The sequence below is a fragment of the Camelus bactrianus genome, chromosome 22 (assembly GCF_048773025.1).
Source record: "Camelus bactrianus isolate YW-2024 breed Bactrian camel chromosome 22, ASM4877302v1, whole genome shotgun sequence".
NCBI lineage: Eukaryota > Metazoa > Chordata > Mammalia > Artiodactyla > Camelidae > Camelus > Camelus bactrianus.
This window is the reverse complement of record NC_133560.1, coordinates 17,948,393-17,973,311: the sequence shown is the minus strand read 5'-3', so window position 1 is coordinate 17,973,311 and position 24,919 is coordinate 17,948,393. Positions and strand designations below refer to the sequence as shown.

Genomic DNA, 24,919 nt, shown 5'->3' with positions numbered 1-24,919 from the left:
ATTCTCCTCAGCATTGGCATCAATCTCAGGGGAGGCAAAATAATAACCAACAGTTCCAGGACACAAGCTTCCAGGTTCGAATCCAATAGGAAAAGTGCTTATACCTTTTCCTTAGCAACTCAAGTAAGTTTTGTTTTTGCCTCATTGGCTCTTATTAAGTGACATACTTATTCCTGATCTTTGACCAGAAAAAAAGCAATACTTTGAATGGTTAGATGTAACTCTGAAGTCCATCTCTTAAGCTGGCGGGGGTGGGGGGAGAGGTGAGTCAATGTCATACAAAGCATGAAGAATAAGAACATAGGTTTTAGGAATTTTTTTTTGGATATATCTCCTCAGTCAAGAAAAACAATTATAAAAATAGATCAGTGGGACCTATTCAAATTTCAAAGCTTTTGCACAGCGAAAGAAAACATTAACAAAACAAAAGGACAACTTGACGAACGGGAGAAGATATTAGCAAATGATATGTTTGAGAAAGGGTTAAATATTCAAAATATATAAAGAATTTATGCAATTCAATATTTTTTTAAAAAGCAATTAAAAATAGTAAAAAAAAAAAAGAAAAGAAAAGAAAAGAAAATGCAGTCATTACGGAAAACAGTATGGATTCCTCAAAAAACTAAAAATAGATATGATCCAGCAATCCCACTCCTGGGCATACATTTGGAAAAGACAAAAACTCTAATTCAAAAAGACACATGCACCCCAATGTTCACAGCAGCACTATATACAACAGCCAAGACATGGAAACAACTTAAATGTCCAACAAGAGATGACCGGATAAAGCTGTTGTGGTATATTTATACAATGAAATCCTACTAGCCATAAAAAAGTAAAATAATGCCATTTACAGCAACATGGATGGACCTGGAGATCATCATTCTAAGTGAAGTAAGCCAGAAAGAGAAAGAAAAATACCATATGATATCACTCAAATAAAAAATACCATATGATGTCTTCTCTTTTAGAGTTAACACGAGACAGACCTGCCCAAAGGAAAGAACCGCCCTAAAACCAAACATATCAGTCTCGTTGCCCTGACTAAAACTAGTTTTACTCCAGATTTAACTTCAAATAGAACTCACCAAGAACTCACCCCATACATTCTCCACACAGTATCTGACAAAGTCACAAGAAGCCACCCCTATCCAAGCATCGTCTACACCTCCAAAGCAAGCTTTGACAAACTACATGCCATGAAACCCAAACCATAGTACCGCTACATTTTCAAAGAGCTTCGCAACAGAGAAAAAAGAACACCTGCCTTTACATTCCAGAGTCATTGAGAACTCTGATGTGTGGGTTACTAACCCCAGAATGATAGATAACTATGTTCGTCTGCTCAGGGTGATGTAACAAAATACCATATTCTGGGTGGCTTAAAGAACACAAATGTGTTTCTCACAGTTCTGACAAGTACAAGATCAGATGCCAGCCTATTCAGTTCCGACCTTGTAAATGGCCACCTTCTTGCTGTGTCTTCACAAGGTGGAGAGAGAAAATATTTTGGTCTCTCTTTCTCTTCGTATATACTAATCTCACGCTGGGATCCCCACCCTCATGAACTTATCTAAACCTAATTACCTTCCAAAGGACCCACCTCCAAATACCATCACCCTGGGGCTTCCAGCTTCAACACAGGAATTTTCAAGGGACAACATTCAGTCCATAACACTAACACATTCAGAGGTTCGAGATTACATACTTTCTTGCTCATTATTTCAAGACTGTTTTCAGTATATTAAACAAATGCCTATATTAGCTGCCTTACTATACAAGAATTAAAATTGGTCACTAAAGTATATTTTAACAATGACTTTTAAACACAGATTTAATAATAAGTAATTGGTTAGATAAATACTTTTTCTTCCTTTTTTTAAGGTTATGTTGAGCCTTTTTTTTTTTTTTTTGAGGGGGGAGGTAATTAGGTTTATTTATTTATTTACAAAATGGAGGTACTGGGGATTGAACCCAGGACCTTATGCATGCTAAGCGTGTACTCTACCAATTGAGCTATACCCTCTCCTTGGATAAATAATTTTGTGCTATGGTCTTGAATTTCATTTTGGATTTTAATTGGATATTTTATCAGCTAATCAAAACATTTTATATTATATAGAAAACTCACTCATGCATTGAGAAACTATAGTTAATTGAATTGTCTGGTTAGCTAAATATTAAGGCAGAAGATCCTTTCATTCAACAATTTCTGAACATATGTACACACATACACACACACACATACACTCTACCTATATCTAGCTAGCCATGTATATGCTGCATAATTTAATCTTTCTCAGAGTTTTACAAGGCTTTAAGAAGACTTAGATCAAGATAATTACATCATAAATGAAGATGGTTAACATTAGGTTGTTTTGCGCATATCTGAAAGTAGTTTTGCGCATATCTGAAAGTAGTTTTGTGCACTCTTCGTCTTCTGAAGAAGAGATAGAGAAAAAATTTTAGAGTCCTCTGTTAAATGGATATAATACATATTGATTAACAACGTATACAAGTCCAGTCAATTAGATGCTCCCAAATTACCAAGAGAAACACTGATCTGTTACACAGAATGACAAAAGCTTATCACAAATATTCATCATATCATAAAGTAGGAAGTGAAATTACTTGTAGGCTTTGGTCCTCCAAGCTATTCAGTAGGTGGAATATTCAGTAGGCTTTGGTAATAACTGTGAATAGTTGTTCGTTCTTGAAAGGTATGACAACCTTGAGCTAAAAGGCCTAGATCATCTTTCTTTGACCAGCATGCATACTTCCCCAAAGTGGGGATTTTATTGAAGCCATTCAATAAGAAAAGTTTGTATTAAACCACCTACCTACCTGCTCACCTCTCATCCAGCACTATCTGGGAAGTGACAGTTTCTTTCATATCCATCCCATTTGAAGTTCCTAGTTCCTGGCCCCATTTCTGGTTCCTAGTCCCTGGCTCAATCATCTGCCTGAATCTAACAACTGTCTCCATCTCCCTAACACAGCCTTCTACAAGGATGGCTGGGATTGAAGTAGAAAAGTAAATAGCTGAGGTGCAGAAATAAGAATAGATGGAATCCACTTGGTCAGGTTTGCATTTAATGGAAGTTAATTCACAGGAATCTACTTGACTGAGTTTCCTGTGTATGAAGCCCTCAAGAACAACACTTTTTTCCAAAGCCCTTGTCCCCTAAGTCCACCAAACAAAAGAAATATGAAGTCTTTCTCTTTACTGGACCATGAGTCCATCTTCTGTGCAGCACCTAGACGTCTCACTATATGACTGACAACTCTTCCACCCCAATTTCATTTGATTATCTTATTCATAGGAATCAGTATAATTCTAACTACTCAATCTTTTTTTGAGGGGGGAGACATAACAGTGATTAATTATCAGTAATAACTTCACTTAGAACAGTCTTTTTATTTTTCATATACCCTAGAGCTAATTTTGAAAATCTCTGGCTACTTACATATGTGATTCTTGAGCTGTGTGCTTAAATAGTGGTCTCTGAACACATGGAACAAAATAGAAAAATCGCCAGTCCATATTCATGTCTGATCCCAATTTTCCCTATGCTAGGAAAAGCAGTGGGCTTGTAAATTTTTTTATTGAAACTGATGGGTGATGGTTTCTATCTTTCTTATGTCCCCAAAAGAATCCCCTCCCTCAGAAAATGCTGATTAAAAGTTATAGTGTGGGGAGGGCAGAGTGTGTGCTTGGCATGCATGAGGTCCTGAGTTCAATCTCCTGTACCTCCATTTAAAAAAAAAATTTAAGTTATACTTGGTTAAAACTTTTTGTCAGTTTGGTTTAAACTTAAACCTAAAAAATAAAAAATATTCTCACCCAAAGCAAGATCCAGTAAAACAGGCAATTAAAGCATGGTCTTGGCTTTTGATGCACTCAACTTCAAATTTTTCTGCTTTTTGTAAATTTGCTGTGCTAAGAACCTTTTTTTTTTTTTCCTGTTTAACATTCAGGACAAGGCAATGTACATGTCTATAGACCTATTTGTCTAGAAATAAAAGTAATGAATGAGAGTCACATTTGAATAACAAGAGTGGACTAGACATGAGAGAACAGAGCAGGCCTAGGCAGCTTCAATTCTCCGTCTTAAAATTACTTACTATTGTTGGGAATAATAGAACATCAAAAGGATAAATTCAAAACGCAAATTAGTTCCTGTCCTCCCAGGAGAGCCTGCCTGCCTGATTCTGATCTGTCTTTCATGTGTCGTTCTCACTCAGTTACAATTTCAAGGGCTAGAGTGTCATTCCAATATGCAAAGGAGTGTTGGCATTAATGAGAGTTATATTTAGAAGTCCTTCTACTGTGAGATGGAATATAATATTCAACTTGTGAATTTAAGGTCATGACAAGGACATATTGACAAGCTAAAGTTTCAAAACTATGTAAATTAGCTACTTGGATGATCAGAGGCCCTAAAAATCTTCTGCTCAAGTTAAGAGACAAGTTTGTTCATTCTCTCCGCAATTCAGGAACTGTCAGAAGAGGGCTACGCTATATTCTGCTAACAAACAATCCCAAAGTCTCACTGACTGACTCACAAAAGTCAAGGTCTAGTTCTGCCTCATATCAACCACTGCCATTCCAGGTCTTCTCACTCTGGATGACAGCTGATGGAGCAGCAACCATCTCAAACATTGCTGGTCACTCTGACAATGAGAGAAAAACAGCTCAAGAGAGTGTTTCCACCTAGAAAGGACTCTCTCACTCCTCCCACAAGTCATCGGCCGAAACAAGCCATAGACATACCAGCCAACCTTAAGGCGGGCAGGGAAGTACAATCTCTCCAGGTACCTAAATGAAAAGAAGATGACCACCAGAGCACTGATCACAACATCCACAAAAGATACTTGTTAGTGAAGGCAGTCATACAAATACAAAATATACAAATAAATAAAGGCGATCCATATCCCACTGAAGTTAAGTGATATGAAAGAGATAACCAGTGATGTGGTAGAGAGCAATGTCAGAGGAGAGAGATGAATCAGAAGATCTGTTTTACATAAGGTGGTCAGTTAAAGGTTAAGTTGACAGTAGATACAATTTGGTATCTTCCCTTTGCCCTTCCAAGGTTCACTCTCCTTCCTTTTCCACCCTGCTCTGCGCCTTGAGAAGACATGGGAAGGATAGGAAAATATAGCACCCTAAAAGAAGACAACAGGGGCTTAGGACATGCTGTCCCAAAATATGAAATATGCTGCTTTGGATACTGGTTGTTTTGAGTTTATGGATATTTGAAAAATAGCAAATGCAGGGAGAGGCTTTCTCTGCACCCCCTTTTATCTGACGAAAGACAGATCCTCCAAAATGAACTCAACTGTCATAAATCCTCTACCCAGGAGATTTATCAACCAGGGAAGATTGAGTCTTTATTTTTCCACATTCTTTTCCATTTTATTTTCTGTTGGTGTTGAAGTACTGATTTGGGGTAGGAGGGGCTCAGACGAGTCCATTGTCACAGGGGCACAGGAAGGTGAATTAAACTGAATGTGACTTGAGTTGAAAAGTCTTTGGGATAAGATAATGCAGGCCAAGGTTTAAATACAAATGTTTTGGATGGGCCATTACTGAGTTATTGGATTCCTGGTAGAGAATTAGTCCCTGAGTCCAGGAACACAGGGTCAGAAGTTAGGGATCAAGAAGTAGTAGATCGGGGCTGCAAAGGGGAAGGAAAGATAGATGTGATTCTGGATGAGAGTAGAAGGCAAAGAAGAGGTCCTCCTTGGGGGTAAGCTTTTTTTTTCCCATTACTTCTTTTTTATTGAAAAAAATAGAAAAAAAATTGAAAAAATATAGGTGCTGTAAAATACTATATGTTACAGGTGTACAATATAGTGATTTTCAATTTTTAAAGGTTATACTCCATTTATAGTTATTATGAAATATTGGCTATATTCGCTGTGTTGTACAATATCCCCTTATAGCTTATTTTATACACAATAGTTTGTACCTCCCAATCCCCTACCCCATATTGCCCCTCCCCACTTCGCTCTCTCTACTGGTAATCACTAGTTTGTTCTCTGTATTTGTGAATCTGCTTCTATTCTGTTATATTCACTAGTTTGTTGTATTTTTTAGATTCCACATATGAGTGATATATAGTATCTGTCTTTCACTGTGTGACACTTTTCACTGAGCTTAATGCCCTCCAAGTCCATCCATGTTGCTGCAAATGGCAAGCTTTTATTATTTTTTATGACTGAGTAATATTCCATTTATGACTGAGTATATATACAACACCTTTATCCATTCCTCTCCAATGGACACTTAGGTTGCTTCTATACCTTGGCAATCATAAATAGCACTTCTATGAACAATGGGGTGCACATGTGCATGTATCTTTCCAAATTAGTGGTTTGGGGTGGGGGTTGAATATATACCTAGAAGTGGAATTGCTAGATCATATGGTAGTTCTATTTTTAATTCTTAGAGAAACATCCATACTGTTTTCCACAGTGGCTGCATCAATTTACATTCCCACCAACAATGTATTAGAGTTCCCTTTTTCCCACATTCCTCGCTTACATTTGCTGTTTGTGTTCTTTTTAGTGACAGCCATTCTGACAGGTGTAAAGTGATATTTCATTGTGGTTTTGACTGCATTTCTCTAATAATTAGTGATGTTGAGCATCTTTTCATGTTGGCCATCTGCATTTACTCTTTGGAAAAATGTCTACTCAGATCTTCCGACCATTTTTTAATTGAGTTGTTTGTTTTTCTGATGTTGAGTTGTATGAGCTATTTTATATATGTTGGATATTAACCTCTTATTGGTCATATCATTTGCAAATATTTTCTCCCATTCTGTAGGTTGTCTTTTTGTTCTGTTGGTTTCCTTTGCTGTGCAAAATCTTTCAAGTTTAATTAGGTTCCATTTGTTTATTCTCACTTTTATTTTTTTTCCTTTAGGAGACAGATCCAAAAAGATATTGCTGCAATTTATGTCAAAGAGTGTTCTGCCTACATTTTCCCCTAGGAGTTTTATAGTACCCGGTCTTACATTTAGGTCTGTAATCCATTTTCATTTCACTTTTGTATATGGTGTTTGAGAATGTTCTAATTTCATTCTTTTGCATATAGCTGTTGAGTTTTCCTAGCACCACTCATTGAAGAGACTGTCTTTTCTCCATTGTATACTCTTGCCTCCTTTGTCATAGATTAATTGTCCACAAGTGTGTAGTTTTATTTCTGGTCTCTCTGTCCTCTTCCATTGATCTATGTGTCTGTTTTGTGCCAATACTATACTGTCTTGATTACTGAAGCTTTATAGTATAGTCTGAAGTCACGAAGCGTGATTCCCCCAGTTTTGTTCTTCTTAAGATTGTTTTGGCTATTTGGGTCTTTTGTGGTTCCATACAAATTTAAAAATTATTTGTTTTAGTTCTGTGAAAAATGTTGTTAGTCTTTTGATAAGGATGTGGGTAAGCTCCTTAGTAGATCTCTGCTAAGATAAGGAATTGCCCTCATGAATTATGTAGCATGCAACCTCAAGTGAAGATTCTTCTGGCTTCAGTTCCCTAGAGAAGAGGCAGATTCTCAGACAGGAAACCTCCTATAAGGAGACTGGCCTTAGGCAGACAGTAGAATGGTAGGATAGTTCATCTTAGGTGCCAACTTGACTGGGCCACAAGGTGCCCAGACGTTTGCTCAAACATTATTCTGGGTGTGTTGGTGAAGATGTTTCTGAGTGAGGTTAGAAACTGAATCAGCAGACTGAGTAAAGCAGAATGCTGTCTCTAATCTGAATGGGACCCATCCAATAAGTTGAAAGCTTGAAGAGAACGAAAAGGTTGACCCTTTCACAAGGAAGAGGGAATTCCTCCTGCCTGGCTGCCTTAGGCTGGGACGTAGGTTCTTCCCTGCCTTCAGACTCAGACTGAAAGAAGACTGACTCGTATCAATCAAGTAGATAGTAGAGAAGAGAGTAGAAGTCAACACCACACCCAGAAAACCTTGTCACAAACTATCATACTCCCATCAGTTCTTCTAAGGGCCTATTCATCTTCCCTAAATATCATTTACCATTTGCTTTAAAAACCTACCATTCCCCAACTCCCCTCCCCCCATCAAGATGATATTTAAGTCTGCATTCTAAGCCACCTCAGAGGGCTACTCGTATTTCTCTGGGTATCTCTCATGTATACATGGGGTATACGTGTTAATAAACTTCTGTTTTTCTCTTGTTAATCTGTATTTTTATTACAGGAGTCTTAGTTAAAACCTCAGAAGAGCAAAGAAGTTATTTTTCTCCGCCTACACATGTATCAACTTCATCAATGGACTTCCCTTCCTTCTGGCTTCCAATTAGGTTCCTCCACTGAGAAGCATAAGGGTGCAATCAGAGGGAGATGGGAGAGTGATGTCCTCATTCCTTTCCTGCTGGGGCTGCTGCTGGCTGACCCCCCAGCTATGGTTACAGCTCCCACCAGGCAGCCCTCACCACATGCATTCTCTCTCCCTGCCTGGAGTGGTGGCCAAACCCTTTTCAGTTCCTTCAGGCCCAGGAGTGGTAATTCCCTAGTGTTTCCAGCCCCGGGGTACTCTCCTATGCATTTTGGTTTCCCTAATTGCTGCAGACTGAACTGTGTCCCTGCAAAGCGCACAGGAGAGAACACAGTGAGAAGGCAGCCCTCTGCAAGCCAGGAAGAGAACCCTCACCACAGTGCAGCCATACTGGCACCCTGACCTCAGACCTCCACCTCCAGAACTGTGAGAAAATATACATCTGTTGTTTAAACTAGCCAGTCTACGGTATTTTGTTATGGCAGCCTAAGCAGTGTAAGACACTAACCTAGACTCGTATAATAATCCCTTTATTAAAATCCTCTCAAATTATCTCATGTGAGTGTACCACCTCTTTTCCTGCTAAGACCCTTACTAATGCAAATATACATATTTTGAATTCTCATTTCTTTGCACCTATAATTTCTCTCCAACTTGTAATTTCCTATAAACATGACAGCTTAATTGTGACTTAGAAAATTAGAACAAACTTCTGTTTAAAAAGGTAAAGTATTTAAAGTAAATATACCATGTATGTTTTATTTAAGGCACAACATTAGCGTAACTATTCAGAGAACAGGACTGGAGGTTTAGGCAGACTTGGAGTTGAATTTCACTTCTTTAAGTGGTAGCAGAGCTATCTGGCCAAATTACTCCCCTAATGTTCACGTTCCTCACCTGTCAAATAAGAATCACCATCTGCTTTACGACCGAGGCAGTTATCATAGAATTGCAGTAGCAGCCCAAAGTGAAACAGAGAAAGCTGTTACTAGCACTATGAATCGTTATTACTGTTACTCTCTTACCAAAAATCCTCTTGTGATATTGCTGATTTTGGAAGCTTCTTGAAACTTAAGCAAGTCTATGGGTGAAAGTCCTCAGCCCTCACGGCCAATGGGATTTTCACATCAAGAAGAAGAGATTACTACCCAGACACCGGATCCAAAGGCAACAAAAACTAGTAAGGCCAGGAGGCATCTTGCATGTTGCTACAGAACATTCCCTTTAGACGGGAAGTTAATCAGCGCCTTATTGCCTTTAATGAAGTTCTCATATTAAACGCAGGACATTTGATATAATTTACTTTAATTACTTTTTCATGCTTAGAGGAAGTTGTTTGACAAATTATTTGTTCTGCCTGTACATTCTCTCCTTATCCTTTCTCTTGCCTGCTGCCACATCAGACATGGATATGACTTGTACAAAAAGCTGAAAATTACTAACAAGCATTAACCCCTACCTCAGCAACTAACATAAGACTAATTCACGCAAGCATCATTCAATTTTTCTTTAATAACACCGAATTTTCTATGGCTCAGTCAATAAGCGTCTTACTACAGGAAAGCCAAGCCAGGCTCTGAAGTCTGCACATATTATGAGCCTTTGCAATAGGAAAAAGGATTTCTCAGCAGGCAGATTAAATGATGAAAAGTCTGAAAACTAACAATCTACGCAACAAGGTTGTGCAACAAGGTGTGTTAGCCTTTTTAAATTCAATGTCAAAAAATGATTTCTAATAAATTGCTATTTACACATGACCTTGAAATATACCTAATCAACCCACACTTCCAAGGTGAGCACGTTACACAAATGAGATACAGGACCTCAGTCAAGTTCCTTAGCCTCTCAGGTTTTTAGATTCCTCCTCAAAATGGGGGGAATAATAGAACATATGGCAAGGGCTGCTGAGAGAATGACACCAAATAAGGCATGCAAACTGTAGTTCCTGATACATTGGAAAACACTCAGTAATTGTTAGTCTGTTTTTACTATATCTGACACCAATTCTAGCTCTAGAACATTATGACCCATTGTCATTTAGAAAATTTGACTCATCCAACAAAGAAAAAGGGTTATTTCTATTGCTGTATGACCACTCTTTTAGTTTAAAGCTTTCTTATAAACATTTATATCCCAAGAAAGATTTGACAGTTTTCCGTTTGCAAGGTTATACCACGGGGGTGTGCCCATGAAGATAACTAGCTTATTAAATAATTCCTTATCAATAAGCAAAAAAGCTTTTTTTCTGATTTCTGGCTCATCACAGTCTAGAATATAATAAAACCAGGGTGAATTTACCCTAAATATCTTAAAGCGATAGGGAGACCACGTTTTAAACATTAAACTGTAAATATCTACTAATTTGCTCTGAAGATTCATTTTAACTGTGGTTTTTATAACTTTTTTTTTTAGTGAATGAATGGAGAAGTTCTTATTCATGTTTTAAGGTTTCTGATCATGATAGCTTTTTTTTTTTTTTTTAATAATTCCAAAGTACAGTTTAAAACGGGGAGGGGATATAATCCCAAATAGCCTACCACATGAGGCAATGTTTCTGAAGTGCATTCATGCCAGACAGTTGGTCATCCTTCCTGGATGAACTTAGTCAAAAGGAAGGCATATTCATGCAGTCCAGCATTTTACAATCCACTTCTTATTTCCCAGGTCAGGACCCAAAACATAAAGGTATAAGCAAATGAAACTGTAGCCCTTTAAAATATTTTTCTATTTTGTTAATTTCCTTTGGAAAGAAGAGAGAAGTCTTGAGACAAAAATGACATTTTTGCTTCAGAAATTAATTGTAGTTACCTTAGCTTAAGAGAGTAAAGGCTATCAGATAAAATACAGTTCAAGCAAAGTTGGCTAGTCAAGACAGTCCACTTCTACACTGAAGTCTAAAGCTGGATGCAATCTAAGCTTTTCTACAGGATCAGAACAAAAAAGGATTTAATATTGATTTTCCTGGATAAATGTTCACAAGACAAATTCTCAGTATCATGCCATGGGCAAATGCTTCATACCTTATATCCATTCTCACCTGGAGCTAACACCCAGAGAATTAACAAAGTGACTGCCCACCAAAGGCTGTGAAATAAAAGGGCTCAATATAAGCAGCCTGTAAAACACTTTCAAAAACTCCCGAAAGTAGACTGTTCTACAAGACGACTTTCATGGACGCCTCAAAAATCAATGTCATTAAAAAAAAAAAAAAAAAGTCAAGAAAAATAAAAACAAACACACATCAATTTTTTAAAATAAATAAAATGGGAGCACACCTCTTAAATGGCTAAGTTCTATAAAAATTTATTTTACCAAGTGTTGGCAAGAAGGAACTAGAATTCTCAGACACCGCTGTTGAAAACGTAAAATAGCACAACCACTTTGGAAGACAGTTCTGCAATATCTCAGAAAGTTAAATATACACCTATGATATGACCTGGCCATTTCAATCCTAGAAAAACACCCAAGACCAAAAACACACATGTCCATACCAAGACTGGCACAGAAGTATTCCCAGCAGCTTTATTTGAGATAGTCAAAACACAGAAACAACCCAGGTGTCCATGAACAAGGAAGTGTATAAACAACTGGTGATAGATCCACAAAACAGAATGCTAGGCAGCAGTGAAAGAATGGACTACGGATACATGCCAAAACCTGGAGAAATCTCAGCACGGTGATGCCGAAGGAGCAGTCAGACTATACGACTCCACGTATAGGAAATCCCAGAAAACGCACACTTACCTCCAGTGACAGAAAGATCCATGGTTGGCCTGAATGGGGAAGGGGAGCAAAGAGAGGGCTTGAGGAAAAGATTAGAGAGGAGGACAAAGAAGTTTGGGGGGTGATGTGTCTGCTCACTGTCTTGACTAAGGTGACAGTTTCACAGGGTGTACATGTCTAAACTTACCAAATTGTACACTTTAAATATGTGTGCTTTTATGTCAACTACACTTTAATTTTTAAAAGATGGATGCCTTTTAGACTAAAAAAGACCAAAAAGCCATTACAATGTGTGAACATTCACTGGATGTTTCTTTTAAAAATTGTATAACTGTAGGACAAAGGAGGAAATTTACCTAGAGATTACACAGATACACGGAATTCAGGATTTTTTTTCTCAGATAAAACAACAGTGCTATAGGGAAATATTTTTTTCTTAGAAGATTCATCCAGAAGGATTCAGGATGAAGAGTTGATTTCTACAAATTAAATAAAAGAAAAAAGAAACGAGAGAGAGAAGGTGAGGGGGAGAGAGAGAGAGAAAGTGAATGTAATACAATGTGAATTGTTGAATCTAGGTTGAGGTTATATAAATATTAATTTGAACTTTTCATAATGAAAGGCTTAATATGCCTACATTATTCTCTTTCATTTCACTCATGTCTTTATTCAGTAAGCCATAATACTCAGTTAGGGTATTTTCTTTAAAATCCTCCTATGCAGGAAAAATAGTCTTAAAATCTTCAGTTATTTCATTGGTAAAAATGTATTCCTTCTATGAGTGGCTGAGATCACGCCGCAGATACCGGCACAGGCTATTAATGAAAACGCTAACAATAACAATGATCATAATGATCATGGCATCAAACTACTGTTGGCCCTAACCATGTTCCCCAGTCTTTACATGTATTTTAATCCTCTCACCTGTCTTAATATAATGCTCTTGACAGTCCGATAATGGAGATGTTATTATCATCATCGGTGTCTTGCAGATGAGAAAAAGACACAAAGAGGATTAGCTGGCTCACCGAGAGTCACACAGAATGACGGGAAGACTGAGTGCTCGTGCCCAGGCAGTCAGTCTAGGGCTGTGCTCTCAAGTCTGAGGCCACAGATTCCAATGCCATTGAAATCCAGGCCAAGTGGGAGTGACCAGGCAGGACCTGTGACAAATGGGTGCATTTGTTCCCTGCTTCTTGGCCAATACTACCAATGTGTTTGGGTTTTTCAAGAAAAGCCCAAAAATACGGATTTTTAGGTGAGATGTCCTGGTTGTTTTTGTTTGACTATTTGTTGACACTGGTGACTTATTCCTTCTTTAAATACAGTGCTGCTAAGAAGCAAAAACTTTTAAAGAATTAATTTGGCCCGTAGCTGCCAGTTTGCAATCTATGGCAAAACAATTAAAGCCCCTTGGCCTGGCTGCATGAAGAAATACATCAAAAATTTCCAAGGAGTTCTCTTTTCAGAATCCATGATCCAAGCTGTTGGTTCACAAACTGTCCCTCATCCACAGAGGACTAAGGGAGACCAAAGAAAGAGACAGATCACTCCAGATTGATAAGTTTGAATAAGCGAGAGAACTGACAAATGATGTTTGTCTTGGATGGCTTTGAGATGGGTAGACCTCTGCACCCAGCCGCCATAATCTTAAAAGTTTATATAGAGGCCTTAATGGGATTCAGTCACATACACAGTCCAGCTGGTCTCAACAGTACATTGCTCTCTCAAGGCTGTGTCCTTGAAACAGATCTGGTTGTGACAACAGTGGGTGGAATGCGCATTCCAAGGTCAGGGGTAGGGATGAGGAGCCTCCAGTTGCCTGGGTCCAGCTCATGGGTCAGTGGGTGGTCACATCCGCTCAATGACCTCCTCCAACACAAGTCAAAAGTTAAACTATCTATACTCCCATCTTTGGATCCTGTTCAATGATAATTCTGAAACTAGAAACCCCACCATGCCAAAACTCCAGATGGGTAACAGGTTTTGTGGAATGCACAGCAGTACACGCAGAACTTAGAATATGCCTTAACTCTCTACCATTCCACCAAGTCTCTGTGCCTACAGTACACACAGGGGACATAGAGGGGAAAATGTTAACAAGAAAATCCTTTTCTAATCTCTGTCCTCACTGGACCCCACCTTGTCAACTTCTGAAAATGAAAAGCAGATGGGAAACAGATTACAGCATCTATTTTCTCTGCTCAGTGCCCCCAGCAGACAACATGAATGGACAGACACCATACTTTTATCCTGCCATGTGCCTTTCCTATTCAGCACCCTGCACAAGATCAGAGGCTTCTGAGAGCTTCACTGCCTGCATGCTTTTTGCTCTGCTGTCAGTCTCATAGCACGCTTCTATCTCCACCCAGGACTGTGCTCAGCAAGTCACTCATAAGCCTTTGTTCAGAGCCCAAAAGAAAGGAAAAGGTGGGAGTGAAAAAACAGAAAAAAGTATTCCAGCATGAGAGCATCACGTGTAAACCTCCATAAGCTCACACTTTGGCACGGGCAACCCCACAGGCAGTGAGTGCCAAGAAGAAATGAAAGACATAGGAACAGTAATGTTTAAGCACTGACCATGTACTGTATGTTAAATGAGGCACTATGAACATCATCATCTGAGGGCCATTTCACAGATGAGAAACTGAGTCAGAATGAATTTACCTGCTTCTGTCAAGAGTGCACCTTTAGTAAATGCTACATCTCGGGTTCAAATCCAGACCTCATTTCAGTGCCTGCATTTTTTCCTTAACACTGTATCTCAAAGACCAAAGGGAGAGAAATGAGAAAAAAGAACTAAAACAATTTTCAGAGCAGACATGGATACCTCTCCGTCCTCTGCTGCAGTCCCCAGCTTGCCAGAAGATTTGAGCAATTTCTCACAGCCTTCCCTGGCACCCCTGCATCAGAATCACCTAAGGAGATAACCGGAAAATGCAGATTCCTGGGCCGACCCCAGTCCTAATAAATCAACATCTCTGAGGTAGCGACCACAAATGCGCATTTTTGTGCTCCCAAGGTGAGTTTTAATTGGTTTCCCAGGTGAACCACTGGACTTGGTGATTCAAAAAAGGAGCAAGGAAGAGTCTAAAAATCTCTAACAGATATTCAAAGATTTTTTTAAAAAAAGGTATTTTAAAGTTACAAGACAGGAAGGAGATTTTGCTGTCAGACTTAAACAATTTTCAACTTTTTTAGGAGAGCAATTATTATCAACAAACATCTGATGGAAAATCTCGTTCATTTATTTTACTTGTTATGACATCTGCAGATAATGACAAGCTGGAGGGGAAAACAGGTTTAAGGACGGCAGCAATTAGTTAATTTGTGACTGATTATTAAAAAATAACACATGCAGCTCTGTTGTTTCTCCAGAGGGGAGAGTTACAAATCACTGTGGTTGTTACTGTTGCTGCTGCCTCTGCTGGTGGTATTGTTGTTCTTAAAAGACTGCAGCCTTCAGATGCTTGTGAATATTAATATTGCTTGAGGTTTATCAGGTTGCCATCGACGCCTGGGTTCCCTTCTGCCAGCGGGACGTGATGCCCTGAGAGTCAGAGTTGCTACAGAGTCCACATATGTAAATGCATCCTGGGAAGCAGGTCAGTGTGGAAACAGCCTCTGTTCTTCCCACAGTTCCACATCCTGTTCATTTTGACGCACTGACCAAAACACACGTGCTTCCAGCCCGCTAGCCCTCTCATGCTTGTGTTCTCTCCAGCTCAGTTACCCTCCTATCTCCCCTCCGTTCCCCTAGTAACCCTTCACTGTGCTCTTCTAAACCCCAGGACACATTCTCATTCAGCCCTTCTGGCAACACTCCCTCTCCCCTCTCTCCTAAACTGAACGCTGGCTTTTCCCAGATAATGACAGCACTTAACTTGAACTTCCTCTGTCTAGTTGTGCCATCCTCTTCTGACCTCCCTCTTTGTCTTCTAACCTCTGGGGGACCTCCAAGCTTTCCTGTTGGTCCTGTCCCCCCTCACCCCTTGTGCGATGACACATGGACTAGACCCCAGCCACAGCTACTTTATCTCTCTACTCCAAAGCTGTTGCTTTAGTTCCACCTCTTGTTGATTTAAGTTCCACCTACAGGCCCAAAGTCAATGCTTCCAGCCTTGTGGTCATTTTCCTACACCTTGACTGACATTCTCTCTGCATCTCCAAAGCACGGAAAGCCACAGGACATGGTGCTTAGGAATGTGGTGTCTGGATTAAACTCCACAGGTAAAGTCCTTTACTACTTACTGCTTCTGTGGTTCAGGGCAAAATGCTGAAACTTTCCAGGCCTCAGCTTCCTCATCCATAAAATGATGACAATAATGTCATCTATTCCACAGGGTTGTGTTATGAAGACTAAAAAGGAAAAACTCCTTGGTGTAAGTTAGACTGTCTGAAGGTAGGAGAACACCCAGCCAGCTCAGATTGGCACACAAAACAGAAGTGCTTCATCGGCTCACGTTTCTCAAAGTCCAGAGGAAAGGTGGGCTTCAGGCTTGGACTGAGTCAGTGGTTCAGCCATGGATCAAGGATCTAATTTCCTTCTCACCCCCTGTTCCATCTTCTAAGTTGTCAGATTCAGTTTCAGGTTGGTTCTCCCTCATGGTTAAGAGAGGCCATCATTGGGTTATAGGTTTCCTCATCCAAAACAAACAAGTGAAGAAAATGATCACGTCAGAAAGCTCTCCCAGAACAGTAAGGGGGAGCTTTCCCAGACATTCTCAAAAAACCTCTCATGTCCCATTGTCCAGATGTGAATAACAAGCCCATTCCTGAAGCACTGCCTGGAGCAGAGGAATTACTAATTGCCTCAGCCTGCTCGTGTGGGCCAATCACTGTAGCACAGGAAACGAGACTACAAACCCTGGAAAGTATTTATCTGCCTATAAACTTCACAGTAAGTATGAGATGGCGATAGAGAGGAGATTGGATGCTGGGAAAATGACCCAACACCCACTGTGGAAGGTGGTGGGAAGGGGTAAATTGGGAGTTCGAGATTTGCAGATACTAACTAATATATATAAAATAGATAAACAACAAGTTTATACTATGTAGCACAGAGAGCTATATTCAATATCTTGTAGTAACTTATGGTGAAAAAGAATATGAACATGAATATATGTATGTTCATGTATGACTGAAGCATTGTGCTGTACACCAGAAATTGACACAACACTGTAAACTGACTATACTTCAGTAAATAAATATATATATAAAATAAAATAAAAATAAAAATAGACTTATCATATAATCCAGCAATCCCACTCCTGGGCATATATCCAGAGGAAACTCTAATTCAAAAACATACATGCACCCTAATGTTCATAGCAGCACTATTTACAATAGCCAAGGCATGGAAACAACTTAAATGTCCATTGACAGATGACTGCATAAAGAAGCTGTGGTATATTCATACAAAGGAATTCTACTCAGCCATAAAAAAGAATAAAATAACACCATTTGCAACAACATGGATGGACCTGGAGGTTATCATTCTAAGTGAACTAAGCCAGAAAGAGAAAGAAAAATGATATGGTATTATTCATATGTGGAATCTAAAAAACAAACAAAAAAAGTCACAAATGAACTTATTTACAAAACAGAAACAGACCCCCAGACAGAAAAGAAACTTATGGTTACCAGGGGGGAAAGGGGATGGGAAGGGATAAATCGGGAGTTTGAGATGTACAAATACTAACTACTATATATAAAATAAACAACAAGTTTCTTTTGCATAGCACAGGGAACTGTATTCAATATCTTGTAGTAACCTATAATGAAAAAGAATATGAAAATAAATATACATATGTATATGTATGACTGAAATATGCTGTACACCAGAAATTTACACACTGTAAACTGACTATATTTTAATTTAAAAAATTAATCAAAAAATGCTGATTCAGTACTCGAAAAGACTATAAAAATGGTTCTACCCAGTGACAGAGTCTCTCTCTGGCAGGAGTCAGACATTATGCAATGCTCCTATGCCCTTCAGTAAAGAACAACTTAATAAATTTTTAAAAGATTCTGCCTTGTATGAAATAATATTATTTATTCACCGTTGATTATCCAGGCACACAAAGCAAGTATGTCTTTGCTATTTTCTAACTGATCAGGAAAAGTTTATTCTTCACCACAATTACATGCAATTTATTCTTTTTTAGTTTTCCTTTCACAATAACTTTTGAAATACATGATTCCATTTGAGCAGACTAGATGCAGTACAAAGAATACTATGAAAGGTTTGATTTTTTTTTTGTCACTTTATCTTCAAAAGGAAAGCTAAGAAACCTTTATATCAGTACAGTTTAACTAAGAGCTATAATTCTTGAAACCAGAAATTATCAGGAAAAACTCCCATATTACACAGTGCAAACTTATAAGACATTTATATAGGAAAAGATCCTCCTGTTAAGATTATTCTTTAAAATGTCCCATTTTCCATAAAATATACTTCTATTTTAAACCAACACAAAGAGATAGATGTCTTATTCTGTTTTTTTTTTTTAGTAAATAACATCACCTCCAAGCAAGTTTATTTCAATGCTTTTAAAAAGTAGGTAATATTGGCAATTCTATAATAATGCAACTTGCTAATGGGTAGCTGTAATTTTTTGATAGGCATGGTAAATGACTCGTTACGTGGGTTTTTAAAAATTCTTTGTATTTCTTTTAGTCTGCAGGATTCCAGAATTTATTACCTGAAAATTATCTGACTTTTAAAAAATATATTATTAAACTTGAAAATGTCTTTGAAAAAGGAAAAGTGTGTGGGAGACTATAAAACATGCTGGCACCCTAAGAGCAAAGTGAAGGAAAATGTGTATTCCCTGTCTTTTAACTGAAAGGCTGTAGCAATGCAGAACCTTTGCTTCTTGTCTGTGGAGACCATGCAGTGAATTTTAAGAGCAGAATCTAATGAAAGAGTAAAACAAGAAATGTTTAGAGAATATAAACTAGTCAGACTATCTGAATTTCATGGAAAAGACAGTCATAAATTTAAAATCATAATTATAGCACATGAGTCCAATTCAGGTAAACACTACATATACAAAGCTATATTATACATTTTACATCTAATAATCTACATGCATGGCCTGTCACGCTTTTATTTCACAAACCTCTTAAAACTGTCACCTAGGTTATCTCTAGCCGCAAGCTTTTCACCATCCAATACAAAGTAAAGCCTCAGAAAATAATGAAACAACATGAAAGATAGTTAATGCAATGGACAGCAATATATCCCCATAGAATTTGATGCCTGACGCAACTCCATGAAGTAGATATTGTTCCCTGAGGCCAAGATGTTAAATAATTTTTCCCTATGCCTCTGAATACTGGGAATCGGGTCCCAGAGCCCCTGACTGCATTGTAATGTGAAGTCTAACCAATAAATCTCTTTCCCAAAGCAAAATCCAGAGAGACAGTGGGCAGCATTGATCTCACACAACCAACTAAATAGCCAAAGGGCTGTGCAATGCAAGTTATTTTATTACCTCTGTTGGATTTGGGTGATGAGTCACTCGGGCAAAGCTTCTGATGTTTCCTTAGCAGTCAGCTTGCTTGATAGAGCAGCCAAAGTTCATTCAAACCCATACTCCCCGCAGTCTCCACTCTGGCTTCTTTGGTGACCCTAAGTATAGAAAAAGTTTAGGATGTAATCAATACAATGGAAAGAGCCCTAACCTCAGTAATGTGTACAAATGACATCTTTGAGATGCTCAATATCACTCATTATTTGAAAGAAAAAATTAAGAGAAAAACTAAATGCCTTTTTCACCCATAAAATTTAAACTATATAAAAAATTTTAATGTCTCATTTGTGGGTGGATAAATTGAGGTACTCTTAATGGATTTAAATTTTAAACACGCATACATTTTGAGCCAGTAATTCCATTTATATAAATGTATCCCTAGAAAAGTGTTCAAAGATACACGCGGAAAATATTACAGTGTTGAATAAGAAAGTAGCTAAACTTATTATAGTAAATCCATGCAGTGAAATGCCATGAAGCCTCTAAAAAGAATGAGGTAAATCTATATATATTGACATGTAAAATATCCTAATTTTACTGCAGAGTGAGGAAAAGCAGTTTGGTAACAATATCTATAATATGACTTCCATTTGTACATTATGATTCTTATTTGTGAAAAAGGTATATACATATTTTTTCCCTGTATACATAGAAATTTCTGGAAGTACTCCCAAAATACACAAAATACTGGTAGTCTGTGGAGTGGGAGAAGGGTCCAGGTAGGACAAAATAGAACCTTAACTTTCCACTTAATCTTTTCTTTACTTGTTAAAAATGTTGACTGTGAGGAGGACAAGAAATTCTGTTCTCCCTCGTCTTGCTTGTATGAGGGTGAAAATGGACGGTGTAAATGTCCAGTGTAGAGAGTCTGTCAGACACCAGGAACCTATGAATGTTGGTTCTCCTATTCAAACACAAGTGTGCGTGCACACACACACACACACACACAAATGCACACAACTTATTCCCTTCCAACACCTTCTAAATCCTGACATCATTTTACATGCCACCAATCTTACGATACGTCTCCATTATCTTTTAGATACCTTTATTTCAAGGGAGAATTGAAGGAAGGGACAAGGAGAAGGTTTAACTTGGACACTGCTGTCCCCTAATACCTAGCTTAGGTTATCCCAAAGAGAAAATTAGAATCTTGTATTTTATTTTCCCATTTTCAAACCAGAGGGAAATACAGTCTTCCAGGTACTATCAGTGACATAGGGAAGCGCTTCATCTTGCTCCCTACTTCAGTCAATCTTGAAAGAAAGACTGGGGTGGGAACATTTAAAACATATCTCGACTGTTATTGAAAACCAAAAGAATGATGAAACATCATGCATATCGATGTTGAAATAACCCTCCGTGGATGGTGGGGATTTGACAGGCAGTGAAATTTATGGCTCCCTTCTTCCACCCCAAATCAAAGAAACAGTAGAGAGCTACCTGCCAGGTCAATGGTCTCCGAAATAAATGTAGGTCTCACACCCCAGCAGCAAGGAAATTTTGAACAAGCATCCTCAACATATTTTTATTTATTTATAAGTCATATACATCACACCGTTGCACTAGTATATTTTAACATTAGCAAATACAGAAGTAGAAACTAAAATGGATGAAATTTAAAGTAGATAGAAAAATCAAGCTTCTAGTATTTTCTTCCCACATACCCAATGGGACACTGTTCCAAATAACTCAAATATCAACTATCACGGTGTGTCCTACACAATTATAAAATTTACATTTGTGAATTATCACAAGATGAGTTATTATACCCATGAAAAAGTTTCAGGACAACTCTTGCTGCTGAAATGCCTCCTCAGCTGGCCTCAGGGTATAGAATTAAATGGAGAAAACGAATAATCTTCTCTCAACTAGAAAGGGGGGACAGTATTTGATGAGTGCTTTCTAGGCGCCAAGATTTAAAACACCTTATATTTAATTTTCCCGACAGCTCTGTGCGGCAGGCCGTTCTTAGGCACAGAAACTGAGGACGAAAGTGGCCCAAGTTCAGCCGGTTAGAACCGGTGAGGGCAATACTGGGATCTGGTTTTGTTAGACAGGCAGACAGCCAGATATGAGCAGAGAAAGGGGGACACAGGCCACATGGCAGGGATGGGGCAGAAAGGAGGGGCACAGGCCAAATGCAGGAAACCACACATCGTGTAGGCACCAGGGGTCCCTGGGCAGAGAAAGAAAAGCAGGAACCTCTGCGCTGGTAAGTGGTCACACCTTTTGGGGGTTATGAGTGGCCTGGAGGCTGACAAAGAAAGGTGGGAAAAGGCAGGAATTTCCAGTGTCCGAATGTAACCTTTTGCTCATTATGACCTCATATCAGTAAGATTAGCCTTGCAGATGAGAAGTACCCATCATGCACCATGACACTTCTGATTCAGACTAAATAAGGACAAAAATCCCTCCTCCCTTCGGGAAGGTGGAGTTGGAGTGAAAATCAGGGAATACGACCCCAAACCCTCCCCTCCCCAATGCATATTCCGCCCATTCATTTTTACACCCTATGGAACCAAAAAAACTCAGGGCGGTTGGTAACCTGAGCCTGCCCCCTCTCCCCTTGAGAGTGTACTATCCACCCCTTAGTAAATCCTCGCTTTACTTTCTTAACCTCCACGTCTTGTCTCTGAATTCTTTCTGGGACGAGACAAGAACCTGGACACCGACTACATCTACCTGCAACAGTTTGATTCCATTATCTAAACACTTAATCCTCTTTACTGCCTGGAAAAGGAGAATATTAGGGGTCAAAAACGTGTAAGTGAAGTTATAGCCTGTGAGGTCACAAAAGTCAAAAAGCTGAGAGGCAGTTTGGGAGCTGCGCCTTCTCCTCCCACTGTCTTCGCACTGTATGGCTCTACTGCTACGCGGAAGGATTTTCCTGTAGCTGAAGTGGAGGAGGACCCCGGTCTATTTAACCTAGGGCACAGTAAACTCTAAGAACCTTGGTAGGAGAGGTTCAGGAGAAATATTTGTTCACAGATTTTCAAGTTATCTCTTTATATCCTCATATTACTTTCTTCAAACTGAAAATAAAACCCACATAAATTGTTTTTAAACTTTAAATTGTGCATATCATTTATGTGACAAATTCTTCTTCAAAGAACTTACTCTGAGGCAATGGTTTTCAATGGGGGAGAAATTTTGGCGCCCAGGAGACTTTTGGCAATGTCTGGAGACAGTTTTGGTTGTCACAATGGGGAACGGAGGTCTTACTGGCATCTAGTGAAGAGAGGCGAGGGGTGTGACCCAACATCGTAAAGTGCATAGGACAGTCTCCTACAATAAAATAAAAAAAAAAAAAAAAAAAGAAAAAGCATCATTCCCCAAATGTCAATAGTGCCATTTTTGAGAAACTTTGCTCTAAAGAAATAATCAGTGATATGTCAAAGATGACTCTCCAGATGTTCTATTTGTGACAGTTTAATAATCTGATAATCAGTAAATTACAGTGCATTCATTCGTTGCAATGCTGGAGCCATGAAAATGATGTTGTAGAAGAATTTTTAATAATATGAAGGGCTGTTCATGACATTTGTCCTGAAATAATACATTTGCTATGATTATAGCATTGTAAAAGTATACATACACTTGTGTACAGGCCTGGAAAATACATTGCAAGAGTGTCAACCAAAATATTAATACCATTTAATTCTGAAGAGTGGTAGGGAGTTCATGATTAATGTCATTAAAAATATCTACGCCATTATCACCACAGTTGATATAAGCCACTATCTCAAAAGCTTTACAGCTTCCTAAGTATGTAAGACTTTGTACCTTCTCTTTTCAGAATGTGTCATTGGAAGGGTTTTATTTCCTGACATCAAGTTCCTTAATAGTAGGATAGAGGAACTGCAGGTGTTTCTCACCAGGTGTCTTTGTGATGGCAGCAGGCAGAGTTCACTGGATATTTTTGTTCAGAGCCAAAATAGCACCTACCATTCTACTTCCTCCTCTTTAAAAGCCTTCATTGTTATACTGTGATTCAAAAGTAGCATTACTCGCTTCCACCTACACCAAAAACAGTACAGTCATGTCACTCGGCAAACTCAGTAAGTGTTTCAAACATGAATGCTCACCCCCAGCTGATAACGCTTTCTAAGAGGCATTATGATACTGTCTGCCAGGCAGCCTTCTAACTTCCATATTGGGATTCAGAAGTGTCAATGTCCCACCAGAGGCACACGCTGAGAAATTATCTTTATTTTACTGACCAGTAGCCTCATGTGAAGAAGGAAACAAAATGGCAACAAGTTCTCATAAATTCCACAATGTTTATACCAACCAACAAAACTGATTAGAGAAAGTTTGCTCACCCATATAACTGAACCTCTAATCTGCATTGCAGAGAAAGGAAAGGTTGGTGGGGAGGACTGGGGACCATCTGGCCATGCTACTTGATGACAATATAATAAAATTAGAAATTTAAAATTTTTACAGTATAGTAAAGGGGAAAAAAACCCTCCCATAAAAGAGATAGATCTTTTATACAGAAAAATTTCAAATAATTTGTGTAGATATAGCCCCCTCAAGTAAATGGTGCTTAACTCTCCACCCTTGAGTATGAGTGGTGCTTAGTGACTTGCTTCCAAAGAGTAAGAGTCTGGAAGGATGAAAAAAGTAACTTTACCATAGAGATCCTGGCGAGCACTACGTTGGCCAAGTGATCAAGGTTAACGGCACCAGTGCTAAGTTATGCTGATGGTATGTTCTGTTAATATGATGTAATGAGAATGGCGTTTCACCCCTGTGATCTTCCTTCCATAACCATATACGAGTCATGAGAAGAAACTTCAAAGAAACCCAACATGAGAGATGTTCTATAAAAAAAAAAGCTTGATCTCAAAACTGTTAAGGTCATCAAAAACAAGAACAAAAACAAAAAATCAAGAACAGAAAGTCTGAGAAACTATCATAGACCAGAGAAGGTTAAGGAGACATGTAATGCGGTATTCTGGAGGATTCTGGAGGATAGCATTGAAAAACTGTTAAAATTTGAACAAGGTATGGAGATTCGTTAATAGTAATGAACTGATATTAGTTCCTTAGTGGAGCAAATGTACAATAGTGATATAAGATGCAAGTAATAGGAAAAGCTGGGTGAGGGATATATGGGAACTCTCTACAATATCTTTGCAACTTTTCTGTAAATCTAAAACTATTCTAAAATTAAAGGTTTATTTAACCAAAAAATTAACTTAAAAGTACAGCAAAAAAAAAAAAAATACTGTCCTGTTATAATTTTTTAAAATTCTGGACAAAAATGAACATTAAAACTATAATTAATTAGATAATGAAAGAATAGTCTGAATAATTTTATGCTAATTTAATAACTGAG

General features: G+C 38.4%; 1 long non-coding RNA gene across 1 annotated transcript in view; it reads right to left on the bottom strand.

Moving 5' to 3' along the window:
• LOC123613406 (uncharacterized) overlaps positions 1-24,919 on the bottom strand; it is a 190,630-nt gene that overhangs the window by 52,787 nt on the left and 112,924 nt on the right. The window contains exons 2-3 of the long non-coding RNA XR_012501597.1: positions 22,693-22,860; positions 19,534-19,670 (exon numbers count right to left, since the gene is read on the bottom strand). This is a non-coding gene — a long non-coding RNA (uncharacterized LOC123613406). The remainder of the gene's footprint in view (positions 1-19,533; positions 19,671-22,692; positions 22,861-24,919) is intronic.